We start from the raw sequence: 24,190 nt of genomic DNA on the forward strand, positions 1-24,190 counted from the left end.
CTAAAATTGCAAATCTACCAACCAGAACAATCTATTACACTTTGATAACTTCCATCCCAGATCCTTTATGTAGAATCTGATACTTGGTCAGTTTTTTAGACTGGAAAGAAACTGCACAGATAAAAGGAATGATTAAAGACACTCAGAGAAATGTAAAATGAAACTGATCTGCCAGATATGTCAAGCAATAAAATAATCAAGTGGACCCACTAAACCACAGAACAGAAAACAGGTCTGCTCAGGAGTATTTAATCCATAAAAGTCATTATGCTATCGACAATCCAGTATCTGGACAGTAGTCTAATTTCAGCAAAGAGGGGATACTTGGCACCCCCTTTCTCCACCAATCTGCAAATGTGCCTCCTAGCGCACTACTAGTAGGGGGATGATGTCCCCTTGGCTATTGAGGGTCCGTGGGAGACAACTAATCCTACTGTTACTTCCAGCAAATCCCACACAGCTGGATTGCTAAGAGGTTGTTGAAGGCCACGTCCTCTTTCTCCACCACTCTGCAAACATGCCTCCTGGAGCACTACTGGTTAGGGGAAGAAGTACATTTTAGCTCTTAGGCCCTCAAAAGCTAAGGCGACATTCATTCAGAGTGGTGGAGAAAGGGGGCAGGGCCTCTGACAACCTCTTAGAAATCCCATTGTGTGGGAGCTACTGGAGCTAACATGAGGAGTTGTTCCTCCCGAGGATGCTCTCAGGCAAGGGGACTTCATCCCCCAACCAGGGGCATGCCATGGGGAGCATTTGCAGAGTGGTGGTGAAAGGGGGCAGGGCTTCTGGTGAGTTGACAGGCTTTTTTATTTTTTATTTTTATCCTTTTAGAGAAGGGGGCTGTGTAGCACCCCTTCCCTTGGCTGATTTTGGTACCGGGGACCCCATCCCCTGGGGTCAGGCATTTTTTGGACGGACAGAAGGGCTGCATGTTCCCCATCCACTGGCCAATTTTGGCCCCGGGGACCCCATCCCCTGGGCATGCCTCATTTATATTTAGTTATTGTAATTTTTAAAAAGGTAGGGGTACTGTGTGGCCATTCTTCCAGGTGGATTTCCGCCCCAGTAATCCCATTCCCCAGAGCCTGGCCACTTCTTTTTTTATCTTAAAAAAGGTATGGGGACCACGTGACCCCCCTCCCTGGGCTGATTTTGGGCCTGGGGATCCCATCACCCGGGGCTGGCCATTTAGAGATGGAGAGGGGGCTGTGTGGCCCCTCTCCTTGGGCCAAATTGGCCCCTGGGGATCCCATTCCCTGGGGTTTGGCCATTTGGAGATGGGGAGGTGGCTGCATGGCCCCACTTCCTGGCCCTAATTGGGCCCCGGGGACCCCATCCCCCGGGGCCTGCTGATTTAAGTCAGGTACCTTCAGGGTACCTGACTCAGCACTAGAACCACAGCAGGAGACTGAAGGCCCCTGCGGTCCCTGCTAGCTCCCAACCTCTTCTGGGAGGTGGAATTGCTTTTACCAATAGGGAGCTGATACTATCAAGGTCCTTGTGCTAAAAGAAAAGAGTAAGCAATAGCCTTTTATGCTCTGGCTTACTCGAAGCAGAGTAGTGTTTGGTGTGACTTAATGGGAGCGGAGCTCCCGTCAAGTCATAGCAAACTGCACTGTCCCAGGGTGGACACCCCTGGATATTGCTGGAGCCAATGGCAGTCACCAGGGCCATCCAGTGCAGATCACAGCCACAGAGAGGTGGTGGTCCTCCGAGATGCGGGGGGCACTTGGCACCCCATTTTAAGATTTGTGACTTGCACAGGGGAGGTAGTGGTCTGTGGGGGGCATACACACCCCACATTAATGTTGCATTTTGGCCCAGGGAGATGGCAGTCCCAAGAGCTGCAGGAGGGCCATGTTGGGACCTCACATTCAATAATAATATGCCCTGGGAAGGTGGCGGTCCCAGGGCACGAGTTGCATAGGGCTTTCCTCATGCAATTTTCAAAATAACCCAGGGGAGGTGGCAGTCCCTGGGGCGTTATTGTTCCAAGGAGGGGAGCCCCATGTGCCCCCTCCTAAGTATATAAACATGCCCCCCCATGACCTGGCCAACCTGGGGCTGATTTCAAATGAAGTGCAGGAGCATATTGCTTTTTTGCCCATGTGGGATCTTTTTGGGACCCCCAAAAGAGTCGTAGGCGGTCAGGAAGTTTCTACCCTGCCCCCTTGTCTTATTGTTATTGTTTTTTCCTGTGACTAGCTTCAACTGAGTCAGAAGATGGCTGCCAACACTTCCAGGTTTGAAGTGTTGGAAGCACTCAGCACAAGATCTGCGTTGCAGAAGCATATGCTCCATGGACCAGAAAAAAGCATCCTGTTTGCTTTGTTTGGCCTAGGTGGCCAAGGGTATGCCCAGACTTTGGACCCTTGCTCATTGTGTCACTGGATTCAAGCTAGCCTGGCTGATGAGGGGTAATACCCCGAAACTGGTCCCAGGATGCTTGTTTCCATTCCAGAGAGGACCTGGCCTTGCAGTTCGGGCTGGATTGTTACCATGAGGAACAGGGTCCATACTGATTTGCATATGGCTGGGTCCAAACTAGGGTGGCATGGTTAGCAAAAGAACAATGGATTAAACCCCGGTCTGGGACTGGGTGTGGGTGGTTAAAAAGTTTCAGCAGTCGGTCCATCATCTTGTGTTTGCTATGTTTGCCCTAAGTGTCCTAGGGCATGCCCATGTGTGGGTTCCTTCCTCACTTTAACCCTGGATTCAAGCTAGCCTGTCTGATGAGGGGTGTTACCCAGAAACAGGTCCCAGGATGCTTGTTTCCGGTCTGGGGAAGACCTGGCTTGATAATTCGAGCTGGTCTCTTCCCATGAGAACAGGGTCAACACTGATTTGCATATGGCTGGGTCTGAACTAAGATGGCGAAGTAAGCAAAAGAACAATGATGGATTCAACCCATGTGACTGGGGTTGAGTAGCTGAAAAGTTTCAGCGTTCCTTTCATCATCTCCTTATGTTTGATATATATATATATATATATATATATATATATATATATATATATATATATATATATATATATATACATACATACATACATATATATATATATATATATATATATATATATATATATATATATATATATATATATATATATATATTGCTCCACAAATTGCCCAAAGCATCGAGATGTCACCCGACTACGCCCAGCCATCCGGCAATTAACATGCGACCTGCTTTTTTGGTCCAAAAATTGCATTTGCGATAGTTTCCATTTTATATTCGCATGTGACCTATTAAGAGGTGTGCTTTGGGCAATTTGTGGAACAAAATTTACGCGGCAGCCCTGCCGTGGAGATGAGCACCATCAGCAGCCGGAATGAAAGGTAAAACCAGCTGTCTGAGGCTTTGGTGTTTGAACTGTTCAAGACCGAGAAGCACTGCGCCCCATGCGAAATGAAACTGCAATTTTGCTCCGAACACCTACTTAAGGAAAAACAATGAGGAAATAATGCTTTGAAAATTAGAACTTGCACTACGCTTGCACTTGGAACTACGATGACCAGCATGCTTTAATTGTTGAAACCACACCTCTTAATAGGTCACATGCGAATATAAAATGGAAACTATCGCAAATGCAAGCCTGAGTGTGTTCTTTAAGGCAGCCCATGAAGAGGAGGCTCTTGGCCTCGAAACGCGTTGGCAGTAAAAAACAATTTTTGGACCAAAAAAGCAGGTCGCATGTTAATTGCCGGATGGCTGGGCGTAGTCGGGTGACATCTCGATGCTTTGGGCAATTTGTGGAACAAAATTTACGCGGCAGCCCTGCCGTGGAGATGAGCACCATCGGCAGCCGGAATGAAAGGTAAAACCAGCTGTCTGAGGCTTTGGTGTTTGAATTGTTCAAGACCGAGAAGCACTGCGCCCCATGCAAAATGAAACTGCAATTTTGCTCCGAACAACTACTTAAGGAAAAACAATGAGGAAATAATGCTTTGAAAATTAGAACTTGCACTACGCTTGCACTTGGAACTACGATGACCAGCATGCTTTAATTGTTGAAACCACACCTCTTAATAGGTCACATGCGAATATAAAATGGAAACTATCGCAAATGCAAGCCTGAGTGTGTTCTTTAAGGCAGCCCATGAAGAGGAGGCTCTTGGCCTCGAAACGCGTTGGCAGTAAAAAACAATTTTTGGACCAAAAAAGCAGGTCGCATGTTAATTGCCGGATGGCTGGGCGTAGTCGGGTGACATCTCGATGCTTTGGGCAATTTGTGGAACAATATATATCTATATATATAACCAATCGTAAGGAGGTAAAAATTTCCCAGAGAAAACAAGCCTACATTATTAGTAAACATTTAACATGCAATTCTGACTTTTGTGTATATTGTTTAGAATGCACATGTTCATTATAATATATTGGCAGCAATATCATTAACCCAAAAAAAGAATTCTTGAAAATTTACGAGCAATTACGAATTAAGATAAACAATATCCAGTAGAGGACATTTCAAATAGAAACATAACAAAGATATAAGTCTGTAGAAGTTTTGCGTACTGGATAGAATCCCAGTTTTAGAGAGAGGGTGCAATAGGACTCAAATGTTGCGCAGACTGGAGTCTCAGATAATCATCAAATATGAAACTATGTTTTCAAATGGTTTAAATAGGGATGAAGAACTATCCGCAAACTTGGGATAATCACTAAGCATGGGCGTAAAATCCGTTCCGCTCACGGAATTTGCGGATTTTCGGCAAATTCGCAATCCGCGAACTCTCGCGGATTTGCCAAAAATTCGTAAATTCGCACGCGGCAGATTTTTTTGCTTGGTGATACAATATTGCGGCGCGCGGCGTCCACTTACCGTCATTCAGCGTTTGCCGAGTTGTTTTTCTCGATATTTTGCGAGTGCTGCGCCATTTTGGATCTTGCTGCGGGATCCCGCGGGAGTTTGTCGACCACGATTACGTCATCGCGCCTTGCCACCTTGCACAGCACGCATCGCGAGAGTTCGCAATTGCGAACACGTAAGTGCGGCGGGCAGCAACAATCTCGCACTCGCGAAATACAGATTTTGCAATTCTGCACAAGAAATCCACCAGCAAACAGCATAAACCTTCAGAAAATGATGATTTTTATCAGAATAACTCCTCAGGTTGACATTTGCCTGCACTTTTTTTTAGCAAGGAGTCCATTTTGGGGGGGGGGGAAGGAAGTGCCCCACAGTCTCCAACTTCTTGTTCCTGTCCAGCAGGCTCCTCCCAGTGCTTTCTTCATGTGCTGGTCACTTTCATTTGGACCTTGACCTGGAAGGATTACTCTTCGTGGATGCTGCTGGATATTTGGATTTGAGGCCTTTCTGACTTTCTTTGGATCACTTTTGGATTAGAAATCAACTTTCACAAGTAAGTTTGTTTGGGGCATTACAGTTGCTGCAACTACAATTTTGGAACTTTTTCAGAACATTAAATAAAATATATTGTGGGTAGCCACAGTATCCAGTAGGACCAGGGTTAGTTATGGGTGCATGATACAACTGTTTTGTTGAATTTAAACATCGTTGAGGCCATGGATGGGCTGGGATTGTGCGGAATTTTGTATTTTTTGTCGATTTTTTGGGGCTGCTGTTGTGGCCTTTTGCCCAGGGGTAGTGAGTGGTGCATGGACTGAGTCTGCCTATGGGGTCTCTTTAATGTAAACATCCTGGATGGCATTGTATTGTGGTGATTTTTGTGTGTTTTTCGTTTTTTTGGGGTGTACTGTTGATGTGGACTGGCCATGTAGGTGGTGGTGGCCATTTTGAGTGCTTGTACAGGCAGGCCCTCCACATGTGCTTGGGGTGCAAGGGGCCATTTTGAAGACAGGCAGTGTCTGAGGACTGCACCCATTTTGCCTAGCTTTCATCCATTATGCCCAGGGGTAGTGAGTGGTGCATGGGCCTAGTCTTTCTGTGGGGTGTCTTCTTGAATTTAAACATCATTGAGGCCATGGGTGGGCTGGGATTGTGCTGAATTTTGTGGTTTTTGTCGATTTTTTGGGGCTGCTGGTGGGGCCTTTTGCCCAGGGGTAGTGAGTGGTGCATGGACTGAGTCTGCCTGTGGGCTCTCACTCTCTTTAATGTAAACATCCTGGATGGCATTGGATTGTGGTGATTTTTGTGTGTTTTTCGTTTTTTTTGGGGTGTACTGTTGATGTGGACTGGCCATGTGGGTGGTGGTGGCCATCTTGAGTGCTGGTACAGGCAACATGTGCTTGGGGTGCACCCATTTTGCATAGCTTTCCTCCATTATGCCCAGGGGTAGTGAGTGGTGCATGAGCCTAGTCTTTCTGTGGGGTGTCTTCTTGAATTTAAACATCATTGAGGCCATGGATGGGCTGGGATTGTGCTGAATTTTGTGGTTTTTGTCGATTTTTTGGGGCTGCTGTTGTGGCCTTTTGCCCAGGGGTAGTGAGTGGTGCATGGACTGAGTCTGCCTGTGGGGTCTCTTCAATGTAAACATCCTGGATGGCATTGGATTGTGGTGATTTTTGTGTGTTTTTCATTTTTTTGGGGTGTACTGTTGATGTGGACTGGCCATGTGGGTGGTGGTGGCCATTTTGAGTGCTTGTACAGGCAGGCCCTCCACATGTGCTTGGGGTGCAAGGGGGCATTTTGAAGACAGGCAGTGTCTGAGGCCTGCACCCATTTTGCCTAGCTTTAATCCATTATGTCCAGGGGTAGTGAGTGGTGCATGGGCCTAGTCTTTCTGTGGGGTGTCTTCTTGAATTTAAACATCATTGAGGCCATGGATGGGCTGGGATTGTGCTGAATTTTGTGGTTTTTGTCGATTTTTTGGGGCTGCTGTTGTGGACTTTTGCCCAGGGGTAGTACTAGTGAGTGGTGCATGGACTGAGTCTGCCTGTGGGCTCTCACTCTCTTTAATGTAAACATCCTGGATGGCATTGGATTGTGGTGATTTTTGTGTGTTTTTCATTTTTTTTGAGGTGTACTGTTGATGTGGACTGGCCATGTGGGTGGTGGTGGCCATCTTGAGTGCTGGTACAGGCAAAATGTGCTTGGGGTGCACCCATTTTGCATAGCTTTCATCCATTATGCCCAGGGGTAGTGAGTGATGCATGGGCCTAGTCTTTCTGTGGGGTGTCTTCTTGAATTTAAACATCATTGAGGCCATGGATGGGCTGGGATTGTGCTGAATTGTGTGGTTTTTGTCGATTTTTTGGGGTGTATAACTGATGTTCCTCTGTCTTCCATTGCTTTTAGGTGCACAAGAGAACCACCAGTGCCAGGAAGAAGTCCTGCTGCGGTGTGTGCAGCACAACGTCACGTGTGGCCACAGACAACTCTGCAACTTGTGCAACTGCGGCCTGCTGTTCTGAGTGACATCTGAAGAAGATGGCCCCCAAAAAAAGTTCCCCGTAGCTCCTCTAGCAAGAAAGTTGCCAGAAAGGAGCAGAAGAAGCAAGTTACCAAGCAGACTGGTGTGCCGCCCGCCACATTTTTTGGGAATAAAAATAAAAATGAACGCCTGCAGCAGCAGCGGGATCTGCTGGGGACCAAGCTGGGAGCAGCACCCCCGCTCCATTGGGCTCAGTGCCACCACCCCCACGCCAACTTAAGTCCAAGCCCTTGAGTGCTGCAGAGGCAGCCAGTCTACTTGTTCAATCACCATCGACCAGTGATGTTGGCTCATCGCAAGAAAGTAGCAGCAATGTCCCTCAATCAGCACAGGTTGTTGTTGTAACTCATCTGACGAGTGTTGAACAACCACAGCCGCAACAACAACCATATGTGCAAGTACAAGCCCAAGTACATGTGGAAGGAGAGGCGGCGCAAGGAGAGGATCAAGCAGAGGTGCATGGAGGGGCACAACAAGTGCCCACAATAGTTGTTCCTCCAGAAGTAGGGGCACATCTGGAAATCGACAATCAAGCCGAGGTATCATTCGAGGAAGCCACTCCTCCTGATGATCATTCATTGTCTTCCACACCCCGAGCAAGGAAAAGATCAAGGGTGGTGGTGTCTACATCTTCTTCAAGCCCACCTCCTTCTGATGATATGGATCTTACTTGGGAAGCAGCACCACTGCCGTCTGAGAGTGAGGCTGAGGCACACCATGATCTGACAAAGGTAGCTAAGCGTAAAAGGAAGGTCGTCGAAACTCTCATAGTTATGGAGTGTCATGACGCTCAACAAAGAAGTGGCATATACTCCTGCTGCTGAAGACTCTCACGACGACGACGCAGTCATCACTAACGTCACTGAAGCCCCAGCGGGCATGCAGCAAACAGACATTTTGACCCTAGCCCGACAAGCTGCTGAGCGTGATGATGAAGTCGACGAGGAGGCAATAGGAACACCGAAATCATTGAAGTTAACTAGTACACCACCACCTACAGCTTCCATATTTCTTCCTCGCCAGAAGGGACCTCCATCCACCTCGACCTCAATTAGTGGTGGGCAAAGTGCACAACGTAGTAAAGTTCAGCAATACGCATCCTCCACTTCATCTGGCATTAGCAGCATGACCACCACCAGTATCGCCTCCTCCGGCCCCCCCAGACATTTCAAGTCCGCAGTTTGGGACTTCTTTAGTATTTGCCCAAAAAAGGAAAACCTAGCCATTTGTAGCATTTGTAAGCTTGCAGTTAGTCGTGGTAAGCTTGGTACCAACTATGGTATCGGAGGCCAGAGAGGTCATCTTAAGAGACAGCACCTTGTCCATGGCTTGCGCACCTAAAGGAGATCAAGGAAGCCCGAACTGGAAGTCAAGAAAACGTTGATGTTCCATCTGATGATGACGAGGAGGAAGAAGCGTCACACACTTCACTTACACCCAGTACCCCTGTCAGCACACCCCCTGTGAGCCACACTAAGAGTGTGGGACAGAGTGAGACACCAATTCGAAAAAGTTCATCAGCGAGCGTAACTGGGTCGAAGAAGTCATCATCATCCCGTAAAATGGTCCAGGGCAACATTAGAACCCTGTTGTTTTCAGACGCGCCATATGAACGCAACCACCCAACGGCGCGTCTGTATAACATTTAGCTGGCTAAAATGCTAGTGCTGGATCTTCTCCCTTTTTCTTTTGTAGAAGGGGTTGGTTTTCTAGAATTAGTGGCAGCGCTCTGCCCTAAATGGAAGGTTCCTAGCCGGTTCTATTTTGCCCGAGTTGCGGTTCCAGCACTACATGAAGATGTGCTGGAGGTGATTGGGGCAGCTTTGCAGAAGAGTGCTGTTCACACTATACATCTGACAACAGACATGTGGACCAGTGGCGCAGGCACTGATTACATGTGCATCACTGCACACTGGGTCTCTTTTTCAGGGGTTAAAGCAAAGCTAAACGCAGGTGTTGACCTGGACCAAGTTTATAAAGCTGCTCGGAAACATGCAACACTAGCCATGTTTGCCTTGGAGAAACGTCATACAGCAGAAAACATTTTGAATGAGTTTAACACAAAGGTCTTTCACTGGCTGTTCTAAAAAAAACGCGAGATTGGTTATGTTTCCACGGATAATGGCGCCAATGTAGTTAAGGCCATGGATCTGGGTCACTATTTCAGAGTGCCGTGTTTGGCGCACTGTATAAACCTGGTTGTTAAAAAATTCTTGGATAAAGACAGTCCAGCGTGCGAGTTAGTGGCCACCTGCCAAAAAATATGCAACCATTTCAGCCATTCTTTTAAGGCCCGGAAGCATCTGAGGAGCCTGCTACATGAACGTCGAATGCCAGTGAAAGCACTCATCCAGGAGGTGCCAACACGTTGGAACTCAACCTTCTACATGCTTGAGTGTCTGTATGAGCAGTTTACGGTACTTGATCAGTATTTCTTAACACTGGGTACAGCTCAGAAGGACCTGAGGCTAGATGCGGCGGAATGGGAGCTAGTTAAAAGCCTGACAGACATGCTTCGTCCTTTTGAGGTCTTCACGCGTGCAGTCAGCAGGGAGGACTGTAATTTGGGAAAAGCTATCCCATTGTTGCGCATGCTGGAGCACAAACTGAAGGCGGTGTCTTCTAAGTTTCAAAAGGATGAAGAAAAGCAAGAAGCTTTTGTTTTGGCAGAGAAATTATTAGAGCACCTACTTGGTGATGAACGTCTTCAAAAGATCCACTCAGAACAGCATTACATTTGTGCTACTATTCTGCATCCATGCTACAAAAAGGCGCTGGCAGGCAGTGCATTATTTCCTTTTGGTGATGAAGATGTTACAAAGTACAAACATTGGCTAGCCTTGTCAGCCATGAGGTTTGAAAGAGAACGGCAGCAAATTCAAGGAAAAGGCAGTACATCAGCATCAGCAGGCCATCCCCAGTCAAAAGACTCCACTTCTGCACCTGTGGCTGTGGCAGAAGTGACCTCTCAGCCGTTAAAGACACCGGCAACCGGATCATCTGCACCAGACACAACAAATATCGGGTGATGATGGTGAAGAGGATTGGCTAGCTGAGCTTGGGTTTGGTTCTCAAAAGGTCCGAGCAAAAAGTAAGCAAAGTGGAGGAACCGTGGAGAACCTTGAGTCGATGATGCAGGACTATCTGAATGACTCAACAGAGGTCTATGTTAATGCTGACCCATTGGCGTATTGGCATGGGAAAAAAGAATTGTGGCCAGAGACCACCAACCTGACTATAAATTACTTGTCTTGCAAGCGTGTCTTCTGAACGTGTTTTCAGTGCTGCTGGTGGCATTGTAACTTGCAAACGGACCCGCCTCTCGCCCAAACATGTGGAGAGGTTACCAATGATCAAGATGAATCAGCACCTCATACCACCAGATTACAAAGTACCAGATTACACGACGGAAGAAGACGAGGAGGACAGCAACTTAGATGAGGGAATTTCTTCTGTGTTAGGTGACACTGACCTACTCCTGCCTGAATTCGCAGAGTATGAGGACAAACTCTTCTTCCCTGACACCGAGCCCTGACAATGAGCCAATGAATCAAGAACTTTCTTTTTCGTACTTATTCACTTTTATTCCTGTGTGTCTGTCTTTCTTTGTTTTGCACAGTTAACATAATTAAAACTTTAATCACCTGTACTTTTGCTTTTTGGCTGTTTGGGGGTCTTCTACTTGTTTTCGCCTGGGTTGACGGCTCTGGGGCCATTGCTGGGAAGGTCTAATACCGGATAAAACTGGTTTGGACAACATCAATGAGGAAAAAGTTTTTGCATTTTCTGACATTTCGCTCAATGTAGCGTTTTCGGGGGCCTGTTTGGGGGGCTTCCTGGTGTTTGTGGTGGGTATCGGGGTCTGGGAGCACTGCTGGGTATGGATAGTTTTGATAGCAAGAGGTTTGAAGGAAATCCATGGAGGCAGAGGGGAGTTAGGGCCTAGCTGCAGAGCGCGCACTGAGTGATTTTGGAAATTTTCAGAAAAGTGACAAAGTCCCCATTTTTGTATTTTTGCTTTGGCTGTTTGGGGGTCTTCTACTTGTTTTCGCCTGGGTTGACGGCTCTGGGGCCATTGCTGGGAAGGTCTAATACCGGATAAAACTGGTTTGGACAACATCAATGAGGAAAAAGTTTTTGCATTTTCTGACATCTCGCTCAATGTAGCGTTTTCGGGGGCCTGTTTGGGGGGCTTCCTGGTGTTTGTGGTGGGTATCGGGGTCTGGGAGCACTGCTGGGTATGGATAGTTTTGATAGCAAGAGGTTTGAAGGAAATCCATGGAGGCAGAGGGGAGTTAGGGCCTAGCTGCAGAGCGCGCACTGAGTGATTTTGGAAATTTTCAGAAAAGTGACAAAGTCCCCATTTTTGTATTTTTGCTTTGGCTGTTTGGGGGTCTTCTACTTGTTTTCGCCTGGGTTGACGGCTCTGGGGCCATTGCTGGGAAGGTCTAATACCGGATAAAACTGGTTTGGACAAAATCCATGCGGAAAAGCCTTTTGGCACTTTTTGTAACTTAGCCCTAGCAGCAGGATTGCATGTGTTTGGGGGTGTTCTTGATTTTTGCAAATGAGTTCTGGGGTCTTAGAGCACTCGTGGGAATGTGTAATTTTGGTTGCAAGTGATTTGCAGAAAATCCATGGTGGGAAAGGGGGGATCACTTACTCTGTGAGAGGCACTTAGTGTTGAAAACAATTTGGCCATTTACACTTAAAGGAAGAAAATGACACAGACTTAAGTTTCAGGAAAACAAACTTACTGTTAAACCCCCACCCACCAGACTCAAAAGCAGTAAAAAACAGGTATGCTCAGATAAAGTTTCAAAAAGTATATTTGTGTAGCCCTAACAAAATAATCTCCCGCAAGACCCTCCCTAACCCCAACGATTGTCCTTCAAAAGTCCCAAAAACAACCCAACTCCCAATTCCCACCCCCCAAAAGTCTCTAAAAAAGGGGCAAGGGACACTACGGCAGGATGCTGTTCACTTTAGCGGCCAGGGCATCATACTCCTTGCAGAGGGTGGCATGGTCGGAGCGGAGGCCCTCCACCAAGTTCTTATAAGTTAAGACCTCCTGCTCCAGGTAGGACACTCTGAGGCATAAGCGGCGCTGGCGTGCCTTGCAACTCCTGTGGGGGGCAGCTGCTGTCTTTGCTGCTCGGCGGTGGCGGTTGGCTTTGGTAGCCCGGCTCCGTACCGCTTGAGCACTGCGCTGGCTGGCAGCCCGTGTGGGCCCGGAGGAGGATGCAGCTGTCGCAGTGGATGTACCAGTAGACTGCATGTCCTCCTCCTCCAGGGCCAGCAGCCGCCGATATTCTGCGACAGTGGCATCCAGCCTCCGTTGCCGGGCCATTCGAGCCTGCTCCTTCCTTGATGATTTTTTTGATTTGGAAGGAACAACTATATGAAGAAAGAAAGACATAGTCTGTAACCAATGCTCCTTAAGATTAACACAAAATTATTGAGCAGAAAGTTGTGTCACAGTACAACTAGCAACTTGAAAGCACAGTACATAATTATTGAGGCCAGTATCTATCTAACCTCCCACTTCTTCATCCTTGCTCTAACATTAGTGGGAGTTTAAGGAACAAATTCTATGAGCACTATGGACTTCCATTACAGTCGACTATGACAATACACCAGTCTTATTCTTCTTCTTCTCTCTTGTTTAGGAAAATTGGTACGTTATCTTCTGCAAGCCGGCATAATGCCAGCGCAGTGAACTTGCACCCGAGAAAAACAGACGCACACCATGATGAGTGAGACAGACTTGCGTTACTGTACCGGTCCAGTACATGCAGGTGGTGAAGCTCTTACTTTTCTATTACGGGTGGCACTGAGAATACTCTGTTAAAAGGGCTACTGTTTAATTAATTTAACTTTCACCCTACAGTGCAAATGAGTACTAGAAAAGGAAAATGAAGAAGCTAAATAATCTGATTATCTATCACTTCACATGGGATGTATTTGATTACATATGGGATGACTTTAGGTGCTTTGCTTTTTATTGAGTGAACAGTGATACACCCACACATGAATGACGTACTACTACTAAACTAAACTTATTAAGAGAGGTAGGGAGTGTCCACCGTAATAACCGGATATATGCTGTGCTTGCAGTTGCAATACAAACTACTGCTACTATTCATGGTAGTATTTGGACAAAATTACAACTTCTTTTCCTTGCCTTTCCTACACTGGAACGGACGTGCGGGTGCGGTGTTACATGCTCTTCAAAGTAACACTTAGTTCATCCAGTGACCGTCTACTCTCTCTAGATACACATATGCTATCTAAGAGTCAGATAGTACCATGATCCAGGCATCCATCCATTCAAAGTATATGTACACATACAGTTTCTGTTTCACCCACCCAGGCTGTTCTCCTTCCACCCATCCTTGCTCCATCATTCACCCAGCCATGCACCATACCATATTCTTTCCTTCCCAGCCACCTCGGGGACCAAGCAAACACATATCATTCTTCTTTGCCAGTCATCATTAAATTTCTCGTCCTTCCACACTTACTTACACCCTTCTTTCGCTTTTCGTTCATCCCATCCATCAAGTTCATCTCAGATCTGATTGGGATTCTTCTCGCCAAAAACTTCACAGCTAAGTCGAAGTACATTAGAGGAGGCTACTACCTGGTTGATTTATAATACACCTGTGCAGAAAGCACACTCTACAGTCTTCAATCTCAATAAGTAAGGAATATATAGCTTACCTCTGCCCGCCACCACCGTGTGAACCCTCACAGGCACATTGGTGTCGTCCGGCACTTGCACCGCCTCCTCCCCAGAAGTGTTCTCCTCATCCAGCACCACCACCTCTGCGCTGGCCCCGCCACCAGATGTTCCACCTACAAAGTACATTTAAGAATGTTAGAATACACCACTCACTACTATATAATATTTGGTCTAGGAATAAAGAAATGTGAAAAAAAACAGAAAACAATGTAATAATTTGTGACTGTCTAATCTAAAGTAAAAATTTCCCTTTTTCCAGGGAAGGCTCAGTGCATAGAGCTATTGCTGACTATAATGGGAGTCCATGGAATTGCCAAATGTGCAGTCTTAGTTAGCTACATAGACAGACTAATAAGAATAATCTAGTATTACCACAGGGAGTCATAGTCGAGGCAGGATAAGAATTTAGATACAGTCTACAAGAAGATCAAAGACGATTTAGAAAAAATCAAATGAGGAACGCTAGGAAAAAATAGGTACTCTATATTAAAATGAAAACTTACTGGGGCCAGCAAAGGAGCCCTCGCCTGGCCGATCCTGGCCTTCTACAGCAGCAGCAGCAACCACCTCCTCCTCTGTCCTCTTGCCCCTGGGGGGAGCTGATGTACAACATGAAAGAAAGAAAGACCCGAAAACATGGATGATTGTTGTCAACCAAATCAGACATTTCAAAAAAACAATAACAAAATATTTTGGTGAAATAGCAAATAGACAACTATTCCACGGGATATATTGACCGATCTCATGTGGTCTACTACGTTATTAGTATTGCTTGATTTGCGGACCGTCGACTTGGAAAGTTCTTATGTAACTCACTAAACAAACGACTAAAAAGGTTCGCCTAGGACTGGCAGGCAGCAGTCCGCAGCACATGACAGACAAAGTCCATCGTGATTGCAGATCAGCGACAACACTAAAAAGTTTCCTACTACATTAACCAGTCATTAAAATACTCAAACTATCAATCCACCACCACCATTTCTTCTTATCGCCATGTGTACAAAGGAAGGACTGGACTTGAGTCTTTAGGGGCTGATTTAGAAGCCCCTTGCGGCTCTTTTGCTCCATTGTTGCGTGACTTTTGTGATGCAGCGGCAGAACAAAAGAGGCGCCATGGTGCGGCGTATATTAACAACGTGACGCATATGGGAGATGCATCACGTTGTAAAGCCCTGCGCCATCAGGGGGCGTTCCGGCGCAAGGGAGGGCGCTCCTGCGCAGGAACGCATCCTAAAAGTGGCTGAGGGACATCTACAAGATTTTAATCGGTCACTTTGAGGACAATGATGCGTGACTCAAACCCTGCGCCTGCTTGAAGCAGACGTACGGCTTGACGCAGCATTGGGGAGATAGAGCACCCCAGAGCATTGCTGGAGCTGCACCATCGTTGCGACGCAACTCCAGCAATGCGCCGCCTTTACGGCACAGAAGCGTAACGCTTCGGTGACATTTTGGGCACATGGTGCGCCGCATTGTAAATACGGCGCACCATGGGTGGTGGTGGCGTGGCACACAATTACTGGCGCATCCCTGCTACTTTGCAGGAATGCGCCGGTAATTAAATATCTGACCCTTAGTGTCTAGCATTACACAGTTCTTTAAACTACACTCATGCATAATTTCACAGGCCAATGAAATGAACACAAAATCGAAAACAAATAAGCATAGTAGCAGCGCTACTGAGAAGGAGAGCAGTGCACCTGAAATGCACAGAAGATTTTGAAATATAATTTACCTACAATGTAATCAGCAGCATTATTGCTCTTGGTAAAAAACAAAAATTTGCAAGATAATAACACACAGAGCAGGAGAAAACAGAGTAGTAAAGAAATAGCTACTACTACTCACCAAACCCGGGGACCTCAAGGCCGAGCAGGTCGAGCAGATCGCGTTCCCGGTCCAGGATATCCGTCCAACGGTGGGTGACTTGGTTGTAGGTGCGCCGGACCCGAGATTGTTGGTACATGGCCCGGCACACCTTCTCCCACTGCTTCCGGCGCTCCCGGAGCCCGTAGCCGCTAGCGATCTTGCCGCCTGCCATGATGGTCCTGGGGAGGCGGCGCTGAACATAAAAAACTAGTGCAGCCACCTTCTCCGCGCTGAAGATCTCCCGGGGCGCGACATTCTCCCCCCTCAAACGCCCACAAGGGAGCCGGGCACGGGGTGCGGGGCCCTTCCCCTTCTCAGGATGCTTCCCGGCTCCCTTTACCATGGTCTGGGCAGAAAGGAAGCTAAATAATAAAGAAGAAATAGAATAGGGAAGAAGAAAAGAAAAGAGTTTAAAAAAGTAGTTTAAAATTAACAAAAAGTAGCAGAAAACACAAAAATATAGAGCTAGAAAAATAGAGGGATAGATAATAAGTAAAATAGATTAAAAAAAAATTCAAACAAGCAAAAGATGGCAGAGATTCAGAGAGGATACAGAAAGCATGCCCAGAACCATAGCAATGAATGAGAAACAAGATGGCGGCGCCCGTTCACGACCGCGTGGGTAAGTTCGCGCGAGATTTTCCTCGCGATCACACGCGAAATTGTACTAGCGAGCCGCACACTTTGCGAGATTACACATAGCGCCCGGAAACGGAATTACGTCACGCAAACAAGATGGCCACGCCCATGTACGACCACTAGGGTAACTTCGCAAACCTGTGATGATGAACCAGACGTAGAAACAACATAGTCGCGGCCGTTGCGAGCCGACAAGTAAGTTCGCAATTGCGAACTGGTACACAAACCTCGCGAACTGGCAGAAACCCTTGCGAACAAAAAAATAAATAAAATCCGCAAATTCGGGGGAGTTCGCGGATTTTGCGGATTGCGAATCCGTAAATACGCAAGTTCGCGGATTGCCAATCCGCAAAATCCGCCCATACTTAATAATCACTACTGTTTTAGGACTTTGCCAAATTTAAGAAATCGTACTTGTAAAGAAAAGAAGTTTACTGTTTTTTAAGTAAATATGCAAGTTGATCTAATACTGTTTTTATGTTTTTTTAGGTTACACGGGGCCTGATGAATGCAAAAGAGCTTAGATCTGAGCGCCGCGTTCGACACCGTGTCCCATCCTATCCTGTTGCATCGCCTGGAGGAGAGTGGGCTGGGTGGCTCTGCCCTCCAGTGGTTTCGCTCCTTCCTGAACGATCGTTTCTTTAGCGTTGCTCTGCCACCGTTCCAGTCCCAATTCCTTCCTCTGAGACAGGGGGTCCCGCAAGGCTCCTCGCTGAGTCCCACGTTGTTCAATCTGTACGTGAGACCGCTGGCTGAGATCGTCAAGCAATGGGACATGACTATGGTCTCATATGCTGACGATACTCAGCTAGCGGTTACTATCAGCGGGGATGCGGATCGGGATGCCCCCAGGTTTCAGAGTGGACTCAGGGCGGTGGCAAGCTGGATGAAGAACAACTGTCTCCAGCTCAACGCGAAGAAAACTGAGATCATGATCGTTGGCAGGAGGGCGGAACTGTGGGGGGACAAGTGGTGGCCCGTTGAACTGGGGCCGGCCCCTATCCCGGTCACAGAACTTAGGAATCTGGGAGTTTGGATGGATCCTGCTCTTAGCTATGAGGGCCATTCGAAGAAAATCGCGGCCTGCTGTTTCGGTATCTTGTGGTCGCTGAGGCCCATTCTTAAGTTCTTTGACCGTGGTACCAGGCAGCTGATCGTCCAGGCCACGGTACTATCTCGCCTGGACTATGCCAGCTCGCTTCTGGTAGGGACCAATGTGGCTGAGACCACCCGCCTCCAACGCGTGCAGAATGCCGCGGCGAGAGCCATTGTTGGCTTACCTCGAAGGAGTTCTGTCTCGGGAGTCTTGAGATCTTTGCATTGGCTCCCCATCAAATCACGCATCCAGTTTAAGGTGTTGTGCTTGGCGTTTAAGATCTTGAGGGGAGTAGGTCCGCCAATTCTTGCTGATCTCCTGTCGTGGTATGTTCCTTCCCGTGCTCTGAGATCGGGAAGCCAAGCGCTTGCTGTGGTTCCCCGATACAGGCTGTGTCGGGCTGGTGGTCGCTCTTTCCGGGTTAGGGCGGCTGAACTCTGGAATTCCCTTCCAGCGGACTTGCGGCTTTTGGATGACCTTTTGGCCTTCCGTAAAGCACTGAAAACTTTCCTTTTTAAATAAATTCTTTTACCTGTGTTGTGTTTCTGCTAATCTGTTGCACATTGCCTGCCATGCGCCAGGACGCCCCTTAGCTGGGGCAGCTGTGCGCAATGCAAAAGTGCATAACATAACATAACATAACATCTTTGGGAAATTGCCCCATAGTGGAGTTATGTAGTGCCCACTTCAAGAAGTTGATGTTTTTGTATATTGTTAGTGCTGTGATATGACCCATTGGGGCTGGATTGGATTTCATTGTAGATTACATAAATCTGTAAATGTTATAGGTAGCTGGACATTTCACTCATACAAAACCATTGAAATTCCCCCGTTATAGTTAGTTCAGTTAACTATAACTCGCGCGCCCGCAATGCACTGCTGATGACGTCACATATTACATCACTCATGACATGGTCAGTGACATCACTCATGACATCACTGATGACATCTCAATCATCCAGTGAATGTGTGTCTTTCTGAAAAATAAACTTTTTTATATATGTATATCTAAAGGTCAATGGAAGAATAAATGGGTAAATAAATGTCCAAATGGATTTTTGTCTCTAAAATTGATCCTATAACTGACTTATTAAGTGTATCTTAGTGAATACATGTATTAACGAGTAATGTTTAAATATGTAAATATCTGTATCAGTGTCTAACTTTGTGTATAAGTGGCTGCATGGGTTGGTGAGTAGCTACATGAGTGTGTATATGGCTTATTAGTTGGTTTTTTGAGTATCAGTATGAGTGTCTTTATGGTTCGGTGGGGGATATTACTTAGCGTATAAATGCATGAATGACTGACTCACTGTTTGTATGTGTTTTGAAGACAGCATGTGTGCAAGACTGTATGGGTGGATGTGTTTGTGTGTGTTAGTGAGTGAATGACTGTCCCAATAGTGTCTTTCTGAGTAAGTACATATGTTTTAAACTAGTATATGTGAGTATTGATGTATATAAGTGAGTATATATGAGAGTGAGAGATTGGAAGAGTTCCTGTATAAATAAGTATGTGTTTCTATAAGTGATTGTTTAAGAGAGTAAGTAAGTGTATGTTTCTGTAGAAGTAAGTATAGTGGTGTGTGTATAGCTGTATATGCAAGTAAATGGATGTTTGATAGTTTATTTGCATGTGTGAGTATGTGTGTGAGTAACTCTATGTATGAGTGTCGGTGTGTAACAGGATGTATAGGTGTATGAGTACATATGATGAGTGAGTACATGTATGAGTGACTGTATAGAAATGTTGGTGAATGAGTGGATGTGTATGTAGATGTTGGAATTACTGAATAGGTTGTTGTAACTGGTATTGGTATCTCCATTTTTTTGACATTTTTATTCTCTATTTTTGAATGTGTGTATCATAGGTTATATTAGGGTGAGAGGAGGTCTGCCACTCTTTCACAAGGATGATGTCATCAGTGATGTCATTTGAGATGTCATCAGTGATGTCATGAGTGATGTCACTGAGCATGTCATGAGTGATGTAATATGTGACATCATCAGCAGTGCATTGCGGGCATGCGAGTTATAGTTAACTGAACCAACTATAACGGGGGAATTTCAATGATTTTGTTCGAGTGAAATGTCCAGCTAATTATAACATGTGTGAAACCTATAGTTTTTTCAGTGAATTTCGAAGGTTTTTTAAATGCTAATTTTTAACTATAACGTGTGTGAAACCTATGGTTTTTTCTGTGAATTTCTAAGGTTTTTTAAATGCTAATTTTTAACTATAATGTGTGTGAAACCTTTGTTTTTTTAGTGAATTTAAAAGGTTTTTTAAATGCTAAACTCGAATTATAATGTTCATTAAACCTGTTTTTTTCAGTAATTTTGATTTTTTTGTGTTATTTTGTAACTTTAATATCCTAAAAATAGTTTTTGTAATTTTGTTTGTTTGTTATTAAAATAATATCATGTCTTCTCTTTTCTTAAATATTAATATATATGCATACATATGTATACATAGATTGTTTTTAGAAAAAAGTGGAGTCGCGCACTAATCGTGTCCCTATCTCGTGGGTGAGCGTATTCAAAGCGCCATATTGGTAAAGTCGTGAAGGATGCGCGTTTCAGCCAGCTCACTCTGCTTACGCTTACAAGGCGGGAACTACAACACTACATGTCCCAGGTTTTCCCTGACAGTTGTCAGCATGCCACAGACACCTCACGGCTGGTTTACACCCACACCACACCATGCAGCACAGGCGTCACAGGACATGTGACCCTACCAATAAAAAGGTCCGGGCGCACATGTTCGACGCCATTTCCACTCTATATCTGGGTGTATCTGTGTGCTTAATATGTTGGTGGCAGCTGAGGCACTTTGGCTGACACGGGCCTCCCGCAACATGGACATGACTTGATGTGCACAGAGTTGGTGGCAGCCGAATCACTTTGTCGGACACTGGCCTCCCACTACGTAGCGATGACTTGAGGTGCACAGAGTGGGTGGCAGATGATATTTTTTGGCCTACACGAACCTCCCGCCACGTGGAGATGACTTGAGGTGCACTAAGTTAGTGCCACCAGAGCTGAGTGGGTGTGCATCATGCCAATCAAGACCCGATTTGAATTTTGAGCTCGACTGGACCGCGTGTACGCCAAAGGTACAGACATGACCTGGTGCTCCCCCATTTCAGTGACTACAATCTTGGATCTGGAGCACAGAGGTGTCAAGCAACGGCTGGGGTTGGGTTGGTTGTGCAGGAATACTACGAATTGGGATGAGTGGGTGGTGTGGTTACAGGGGCCCTATGTTGATTTTGTAGACATGCATCCAAGACGTGTCAGGAAGTTTAATAGAGCTGGCTGTGAGACTCCTCCGACTCTCGCAGGTGTTAGTTGGAAGGTACCAGAGGCCAACAGGTACAGCACAGCCAGCAGCTTTATCTGCGGAAGGATGTTGATTGTCTGCTGTGTTGGTACCATCAGCCTGTGGGCAATGTGGCAGTGTGCACCAACTTGAGAATGAGGCAATAATTCTTTCGCTAAAGTACCAATAACTCTGCAATAAGTCCCCAGTGTTGGGTTATAGGGTGACTCTAAAGCAAGCCCTTCTGTTTATTAGGACTTTGTTGTAGCTACATGCGAATCACAAGAAAAAAGATTTTAAAAAACAAGAAAAGTGGGCAGGGTACAAACACCCTGACCCCCTAGGCCTGCTCAGGGTATCCCACAAAAAGCCCCAACGGCTGGGTGCACGAATCCAGATGAATAAAGAAAAAAAACCATGGGGCGTATTCTCAAGTACTTATCGCTGAATTATCAGCACTTTAGCGCAGCAAAAGTGGCGAAAGAATTATCACTGCATTCTCAACCTGATGAAAACGGCCAAGATCGCCAGTTTTCCAGCGATAGCTTCCACAAAAAATATCGCCACGAATGAGAGTGACAACTAACGCTAATGATATGCAGAGTAGGCATTCCCATGCAAAAAAACACGAAAACACCACTTCCCGATATTTTCAATGACCAACAAAATCTGCGATGTGATCCAAAAACAGGCGATAAGCCGCATTGGCAGTAAGAATTTAACATCAGCCTTTTACTGGTGTAAAGCTGGAGGACTACCTACAGTATGAAACGGAGCCCAGCCCAGAGCCACATCTGATGACCAACAAATGTCATAGAGCTACTGATCATGCAGCTCCGACACCCAAGAAGGCCCCAACACCCACCACCATCACCCCCTGTACCTCCCCACGGACCAGACCCCCACTACCACAAGGCAGACCAGAACATGACACTGGCCCTTCTCAAAACGGCATGACCCCTCACCCACACAATAGCTGAATGTTGGGAGGGGTGGGAACCAAGTATGTGTGAAGGAGGCAAGTCACTCATCAATAACAATGCACACAATGCCAAGTGTGGCGGTGATGTGCTGGACAGACCTCACAATGCAGAGCACAGACCTCTTTATGTGTACATAGACTTTTGGTGCTTGTAGTGCTGTGAACTGTGGATCAACGCAGTCCAGTAGGCAACAGACATTGCTACCAGTGTGGCCCTCCCGGACAACGCATCATCGCTGGCTGTGCACACTCCGAGTGCTTCAAGTGCCACTAACTCAGTGCACCACAAGTCACTGCCACGTAGCCTTATTGAGGCAGAGTTTATTAGGAAAAACACATTCCTCCCAGTGTAGCCCACCCGGACCACGCATTATCGCTGGCTGCGCACATGCTGAGTGCTTCAGGTGCCACTAACACTGTTCAGCTCAAGTGAATGCCACATGACTGTTTGCCCTTGCTCACCGCTGTGTCCGGCCTACACTGCGGTCAGCAGGGCTGACAATTCAGATAGAGTTGTGATTGCGATTGTGAATCTGGTCTATTGTTGATGTTTTTCTCTAGAACCGGCCTGTAGAGGAGTCAAAATCTTTTGTTCCTCCATCCAGGATTTCAGACGATCTAAAAGGATCCTAGCAAATACTTTTTGTGAGACATCAATCAAGCTGATCCCTCTATAGTTTGTAGGTAGTAACGATGATCCCTTTTTGTATACCAGGAGGATCTCAGCACCAAGCCGTGTTGCAGGAGGAGCCATTCCCTGCATAATGGCATTAAAGACCACCCAGAAATAGGGACCCCAGATCTTAGGTTCTGCCCAATATAAATCGCTTGGTATCTTATCAAGGTGAGCTGCCTTGCCAGGAACTATTTTGCTTATGGCATCGATGACTTCTGTCAGAGTGATCTCAGAAAGTGATATCTTAGGCACCAAAGGAGTCAATTTTACAGGTGTCTGGCTACTAGCCACAAAGTCATGCAGGGCGTAAAAGACAAAAAATGCTCTCTCCAGCTATCAGCCGCTACATTTGTTTCGGGGGCCCCATGTCCTTTATTGCTACCTGAAGATATGATGCTCTGGAATGTATCTTAGGCACCAAAGGAGTCAATTTTACAGGTGTCTGGCTACTAGCCACAAAGTCATGTGGGGTGTAAAGGACTAAAAAATGCTCTCTCCAGCTATCAGCCGCTACATTTGGTAAGGGGGCCCCATGTCCTTTATTGCTACCTGAAGATATGATGCTCTGGAATGTTTTCATATCTTTGGATTCCAAAGCCTTTTTCAGACTAGCCCACTGTTACATTTCCCATGTGGTTTTGGCAGGTGCAATGGTAGTTTTTTAAAGGGACCTAGCCGATTTTACTGTGGTATTAACTTTGATTTTATGGCTTCTATCAATGCCTTTTTGGTCGTCCGGCAACTATCTTTAAACCAGGATTGCTTCGGCTTCCTTCCATGGCCCCTAGTACACGCAGTCCAGAACACCTCCTCCAGCTTGGAGCAAGTGGATTCATTAAGCTTCGCAACCTCTACATGGGAAGCGGCGAGATCTCCAAGCTTCACAATACGTGACAAGGCCTCAACATTTGGGTTAATGGCTTCAAACAGGAGAGCCATTTTCTCATGCAATTTTTCTAGCCATGAGTGAGTGCAAGTATTAAGGCATTATGATCACTGTCATGGCATAGCCTGACAGTGAAGTCCTTGGCCAGGGCCCATAACCTTGTTTCTATTAGGATGTATTGGCCAACTCTATTGAAGGTGTGGTTCCCGTGGGAGTCTGAACTAAAGCGACCATTACATGCTCGCAGGGAGTACTTTAAAGTAAGTGCTTTAATTTGGAGTGCCAGAGGTGTCCAAGCCCTGATTGGAGAGATGTTGGTCTCAGGAATAGCCCACAGCTCGTCCTCCTCAGTGACAGGTGCATCTGTTAGATCTTTCAATGGTTTGAATTGACAGTTTAGATCACCACCCAACACTACTAGAGCGTTGTTTGGGAGGCTGGATAGCAAGTTATCAAGATGGTCTAGTGTTATTGATGCTTGGCCAGTCTTCACCGGTCTCAAATAGATGTTAATTAGGGTGATTTTAAACTCTGATGTAAAAGTCAGTACAAGGCAAAATATGTCGGGGGAGTGGGACACCACTGGATTATTCTAGCTCGCCCTCTGGTTACAGG

This window comes from Lissotriton helveticus, chromosome 8, assembly GCF_964261635.1.
Source record: "Lissotriton helveticus chromosome 8, aLisHel1.1, whole genome shotgun sequence".
In the NCBI taxonomy this organism is placed as follows: domain Eukaryota; kingdom Metazoa; phylum Chordata; class Amphibia; order Caudata; family Salamandridae; genus Lissotriton; species Lissotriton helveticus.